General features: G+C 36.0%; 1 long non-coding RNA gene across 2 annotated transcripts; it reads right to left on the bottom strand.

Annotated features, from left to right (window-relative positions):
• Positions 1-534: 534 nt before the first annotated feature.
• On the bottom strand, positions 535-6,734 carry LOC112489069 (uncharacterized). Of its 2 annotated transcripts, XR_009638255.1 has the most exons (7): positions 5,947-6,734; positions 5,773-5,833; positions 3,708-3,787; positions 3,071-3,179; positions 2,255-2,330; positions 1,060-1,188; positions 535-715 (listed from the first exon to the last, which is right to left on the bottom strand). It is a non-coding gene; the product is annotated as an uncharacterized LOC112489069 (long non-coding RNA). The 2 variants fall into 2 exon arrangements; XR_009638254.1 differs by lacking the exon at positions 2,255-2,330 and having other exon boundaries at positions 5,947-6,733.
• Between the last annotated feature and the right edge of the window lie 329 nt (positions 6,735-7,063).

The following is a 7,063-nucleotide window of genomic DNA, read 5'->3' as shown; positions in this document are numbered from 1 at the left end:
ATAATATTTTTGAATTTTTTTATAATAAATTTTAAAAAAATTCATGGATATTTTTTAAATTTTCATAAAAATTTTGAAAATTTATATGAAAATTTTTGAAATTTCGATAGATATTATAGAATTTTTAACTAAATTTTTAAGGATTTAATGTGGAGATTTTGACGGAAAATTCCATAAAAATTTTGACGAAATTTTAAAATTTTCAATGGATATTATGGAAATCCTATCTGTTTCCATTTGAAATCTAAATTTATTTTTAACCTCTTAGAAAAACAAAAATTACAAAAAAATTTTGAAAAAAGTTTTGATATTTTAAACATTACTTATGGATAAATACAAATTGCAAATATCCATATCTTATTTATACAATATGTATATATAGATATATAGAATTATATAAATTAAAGTAACACCTCAAGTATCTAAACAAAATAAGTTCAGCCACCAAAAAAAAAAAAAAAAAATATCAAAATAAAATTAAATCTCACACTATTGCATTAACAGTTAAAATAAATTGTTTTTACAATAGTGAATAAAATAAAAATATAAAATACTGACACTTCTTGAACAACTATCCTAAAATAATTTTTCCATCGAAAAATCCTAAAAAAAATCTTACATTACACCCATATATCAAGCTTAACTATAATGTCTTCATGAAACCTTAATTAGTATGCATTTTAAATTTCGGTGACACTTCCCATGATTTCTATATCTGCCATATGGAAAACAAAAATAAGTGAATAAGGATATTTTACATGGCTCTTAAACAAGACCATGTTCAAAGAACATATAGACAATGAAAGCAAAAGGCCAAAAAAAAAAAAAAAAAAGCTAGTTGATAAGTATTCAAATGGTCATACAAATTGACTAGCTAGGATCAATTTTTGATTGTATTATTATTGCACTACCCCATTATTATATGTTCAGAATTCCACGGATCTGTAAGCTGGGTCTCAACCAAACATCAGCTTCATCATTTGCAATATGAACCAATGAAATAATACCATTTTTATTTCTTTAAAAGATGCCATGACAATGAAAACAAGAAAGGCTAACCTGGAGAACTCCAGCAGCAGGTGAGGAAGGTACATCGCCGAAGATGTGAATTGAAACAGTTGAAATAACCATAGATAGTGACCTCCTACTAGGTTCAACAAAATGGAGACAAATGAAATTTACAGGACCCTGCAATGGAATAAACATGTATCCAATAATTCTTGCTCAACAAGATGCCTTAAGCAAACTAAAGACAAACTGATTGTAACATGAGCAATACAGTGTTCCATTTTGTTTGACAAAAAGCTACATAAAGTATGATATTATATATAACAAATCAACAAGGTTTCAGCACAATGTTGCACCCAAAGAATAATTTCCGAGAAGATTATAAAGTTACCAATTGCATCTTGCTGTGCCCCCCCCCCCCCCCCCCCAAAAAAAAAAAAAAGGCTTTAGCAGGTAATTGCATCTAGAGCTGCCTTTAAGTTGGAAGTCATTGAAAATTAGAAAAAACCATGCAACCATTCTATTTTAGTGTCCATCATTGAAATAAGGAGGCAACTACAGGTCAAAAAGTACATAGATTACATTTAATATTTAGAGAAGAAAAAAAAGGGAAAACGTACACTTATGCATTATATGATGCATGTCTATGTACACAAGCAGTATTTATTACCTTATGTATTATATTATATACACATGATCAGGAAACAACAGCTAAGGACCGATTGGGAATATTGAGGGCTCCCTCTATGTGTGTAACCTCTATTTGGTTGCTCTGGTTCGCATTTTGGTTTACCAAGCGCCAAATCTAATACATGATTAACTAATTTCTCCACTCAATTTGTTATCGTCCTCACTCTGACAAAATTTCACAATTATACCTTCCAAACTCCAATCCTAGATAATTCTCTAATATTTCACTCAGGACTTCATCTCACACACTTTGACCACCACATTGAGTTAAAATACTAGTTGTTTGGACTGTTTTCAATTGTACAAGGTGAAAACTGATCATTCACTCTCACGTACACAAAAGTGGTCTTATAATAGACAATACAAATGAGGTCTGTAACTGTGCATAAATTTTACAATGGTTGTTTTTTCGAAAGGGAAGCTTTCATTTTTACTTCAATTAAGTTACAATGTGCTAAAATCCATATATATGCATTAAAGCCATTTAATTTCTTTGGAGTGTATAATGAACAGTGAAACATAACAGATACTATGAATTTAGGGTAAGTGACCTCACTTGGAAGGTTTATCTGTGATTTTATCTTTAAGTTCTTCATCCGCAGGCAATGCATCATTGTTATCATTTGAAACATCTAAAACAGCCAGCATCTAAACCAAATTATAATGGAAACAAAGAGACCAATGTATAAGAACTAATCAACAATTTCTGGGGTATAAATAAGTAAATTAATTGCTGACTACTTTGATATTTGATTGAAATTAAATAAATTGCTAACTATGATATTTGATTGACATTAAATTACTAACTTTAAAAGAGAACGGTAAGGTAATCAAACTTTCAATACTTTACACAAATATGTTCTACATTTGAACATTCAAGTTTATACTGTCAGTATTCCAGCACATCTACAGGAACAGCCATGAATTGAAATCCAGTTCATGGTTTATTCAGTGACATGTGCTTTAAGTTAAACTTTATAAAATTAATTACTTTTAACAATATTTTCTTCTCTACTACAAAGTTGGGAAGTGATTTTCTTAGCAAAATTGAAATTTAGACAAGAAATTCAGCTACAGTATTCATGAAATGGGACTGCTACTCTAAACTTAAGGTGTGATGCAAACGTGTCTCAATTTAATTTATCTAAGCAAGCTGTCATGTGAACCCAATAAATCAAACAAATACAGTTAACCAAATCGTGCGTAGCATATAAAACCATAAAATATCTATTATCTATATGTTCACAAGTGGTTTATATCTATTGGCCCATGTTTATCCAGTAAAAGCCATTTTGAATTTTGTCCGCACAAATAATGGAATCTTAACACAAAGGCTCAAGATATTCATAAATATGAATCATAAAATCAGCACCTTGAATTTCTGAGGCAGCCGTGTCTATCGCTGTCAGTGCCTTTTATGAGTCAGCAGGAGCAAAGCCCGAAGTCACAAGTTGTTTTACTACAGCTAGCAAAATCTAGCACTGACCAAAACAAAATTCATGTGAAACAAAATTACACCTTTCAGCTGCAAATGCTTCATAATAAAACCTAAAACAGAAAATGGAAACAGTACAATGGCCTCCCTCCAGAAGTAGAATTTAACAATTGACAGAAAATAACCTCTTTGTCTATCAATAAAGTACAAAAGCTTATCACTCCATTATAAATATATCCAATTGCATATCCTGTCGGTATACATATGTAGAATATTGCAAAACCATGCTGTTTTCTGGTATAACATCATGAAGCCAAGCGTACCAACTCAGTACCAACATCATCAAAAAACAGACCTTCCAAGCAAGAATCTGTCAGCATCTGAAGATTTCTGTCCCTTACGAGGTCAAGAGTTCCTCATACCTTAGATCAACATTTTTACAAGTCTTATACATGACTCAAAAGGAAAAAGCTTGACACGGAATCCAAATCAATTCAACAAAAAGAAACTTAATATACTTAACATCAACAGGTATCTAAATATGAGTGTGTTTGTATATATAAATAAAACTTACATGACTAGGAGGAATATGTTTTCCACTCAGAAGATCAAGCAGAAGAGTTCCAAAGTTGTATATTACACTTTCGGATGCTACTATTCTCCCAGCAGCACAAGATGATGCAGGAAACCAAGTCACAGTGTATATTAGGTTTAAACTGGTGATGATCATGACTAGTAAGATTTTCATATACAATTCACATTTCAACAAACAGGGAAAATGATAATAATAATAATAAAATGAAAATAAAAATAAAAATTATTGGAAGATAAAAGCAGCATCATGACATGATATCGTAGAGAAACAAATAATCAACTAAAACTTTCAAGGATAGTGCAACCATAATCAGCTCCCTATAGTTTTAACGCATTGCCCATTTTATAGGCTGTGTTTCCCCTGATTCAAAGGAGCAATCAAGTTAGCATTTAAACATACTAGATTAGCATTCATCAGAATATGTCTAAATTTAGAATCCATATCAACTGCCATCTAAAAATAATACCAGAACTATAAATTTTTGAAGTGAAATTGTGAAAAAATTTTAAACAAAAAGACAACGGGTGTCAGGACCCGTCCAGAATTCCTTCCCCGGAACCCTAGACAGCCCTGATCCCAGGGAAACCCTACCGAACCCTCCAACGGAAAATCCGGCAGAGCCTCCCCTAAGGGATTTACTTACCACACATTACCTGCACTGAAAACACACTTCTAACAACATCCCCTTATTCCTCCCATAGACTACAAATTGTTTCCACAAATTTCAGCACTTCAATACAAAAATACAGTAATCCAGTGCAAGATAAATACAACAAGAGTGAAAGAAATAGTACAACTGCAATAAAGAAAAACAGGGTACAGTAAGAACTAAAACAGCGAGGAAGATCAAGTCCGCTCCGAGTGAACGCCGACAACCTGGTACCTAGAGGAACGGAATTTAAGAGTGTGAGATGCTAATCATCTCAGTGAGCGACCCTACTACTATACCATATAATATCACAGTAATAAGTATAAATAATAATTATTTGGAAATAATATTTTCTCTCAAAACCCTTACAATTCTCTCAGTTGGAAAGGTTCCCCTTTGAAAACAATTTCACAAAACCCTTTATCCATATTCCCCGAAAACCAAGACATCAATTAAATACCAGAAGCGGTAACAATCATATTTTTAATTCCAATTCAGTTTCCAAACTTTTTATTTTTAAAACACAGTTCTGAAAATCATTTGATGCACCCACTATATACCAGTGGCGCCAACAGTACCCAGCGTCCCAAGGTACCGCCAGACAGGAGGTTATAGAGAGAAACCGGCATACGGTCGCGTGGCGTCCCACAGCGCCGCTGCTAACCTGGTGTCCCGGCCAAAGGGGGGTGGCCGCCCTCTCCGATGGCATCCACAGGACACCCTCATAATATCAACCGCGCGCTACTCACACCCACCTGCGCGCTAATCACAACCGTGTGCACACTAACCATATCACATATACCATATCACATAATCAGAACACCAGTACGTGCACGGTGCATCTAAAAATTATAAAATCCATAAATTTAAATCATAAAACAAATTTCACATTTTTCATAAGCATAGCGGGCATAATCCATCCGCTTGAACCGGGAAATTCTCCACAATTTCCTTATAATCCATACCATAAATTCCATGATTTTCAAATCCACCAACTCCCAAATCCATCAATTCAAATATCCACATTTTTTTTCCAAGCATAAATAATATCTCGAAATATCATAATCAAATCCCATAATATTTTATGGGCATATTTCATAAAAATTGAAATCACCAACATAACCAAATATTTTCCTTGAAATATTTGAAAATCAAATCGTGCCCAATTTACCATTAAAACCACACCAATTTCAAAATCCTCAAAACCATAAAATAATTCCACATGGCATAAATTGGTGAAATACACATTTTCTTAAATCCGATAAATTCACAAATAATTCCACAATAATTCAAATAAATATTTGGCACATAGAAATTAAATTCCAAATATTTAAATCACACATTATATATTCACCAATTAAATTCCCAAAATTAATTTGAAGGTGGGTCACTCACCTGGAGCACGCAATTAACCCATGATCCACTACGGGATCAATTCTACGACTCACCGGTGCTCCTAGAACAAAATTCACAGACAGTCAAATAAATTAATATTTTATTCGGGTAAATAATACCCGGTACCCGGGGGGTCAAAACACAAACGATAACTAAAATTTACGAATCATATACCGAATCGAAGCTCGAGTGATGCTAATCACAGATCCGGTCTTAATTTCCGATGATCGTACCCGATGGGGTTTGAATTTCGTCGGGAAGCTTTTCGGGTTTCGGCTCCGCAATTCTCCCAAACCGTCGCGAATTGGTGGAAACGGAAGTCGGATTTGGGTTCAGGAGGTCGAACACTGCGGACTGGAGCTGGCCGGAATTTTCGGGGTACTCGCCGGAACAGTAATTTCCGGCGGGCCGCCACGTCACCGGCAACCGTCGCCGGAACAGTAATTTCCGACGGTGGCCGTTTGCTGTGAAATTTTGCAGATTTGTAGATCGTGAGGAGAGCAATCCAACGGGACCGACGGTGAGCAAAACGGAGGTCGGACGGCGGAGATATCACCGTTTGAAGATTTTCGACCCCTCGCCGGAAAACGCTCCGATCCCGGCGCGTCGGTGGTCCGATGGCCGTGATTTTTGGTGGGTAGGCCGGACTTGAGGAGAGGATGCTGGGTGTATGGCGCGTGCACTGTATATCGGCCGGAATAGTGCCGATTCGCGGTGGCCGGCGGTGGAGGGGAAAAATCGCCGCCAAACTTCGGACGTCCGATCCGGGCGCGTCCGGCGGCCGTTCGCCGTGAAATTTGGAGGTTTTGCCGGAAATGAGGTGGGCAAGCTTTCTGTCCGGCGCGTGTACAGTAACTCGGCCGGAACAGTGGCAAAATCCGGTGGCCGGCGGTGGCTCTCTCTCTCTCTCTTTCTCTCTCCTCTCTCTCTTTCTCTCTCTTCTCTCTCTTTCTCTCTCTTCCCCGAGAGTTTTTCAAAATTAAAACCCTGCGTGACACTGTTCATGCCACGTGGACCAATCAGAAACTGACACGTGGCGTTTCACTGTTCACGACCCAAAAACATTAAAATAATACGGTATCCGGTAAACTTCAAACGTCCATAACTTTTTAACCGGATGTCCGATTTAAGCGTGCCGCTAGTCTATGAACTCGTATCGACGAGTACTTTACAACCATACAAGAGTCAACTCACAATTACATCACAAGAAAAAGTCAACTCCCGGCACCTTTTAGACAGTTTACACTTCAACTTGGTTTGCCCATAACTTTCAAACCGTAGCTCCGTTTTC

Source organism: Ziziphus jujuba, chromosome 3 (genome assembly GCF_031755915.1).
Source record: "Ziziphus jujuba cultivar Dongzao chromosome 3, ASM3175591v1".
NCBI lineage: Eukaryota > Viridiplantae > Streptophyta > Magnoliopsida > Rosales > Rhamnaceae > Ziziphus > Ziziphus jujuba.
The sequence above is the reverse complement of the archived record's forward strand: the minus strand, read 5'-3'. Positions and strand labels throughout refer to the sequence as shown.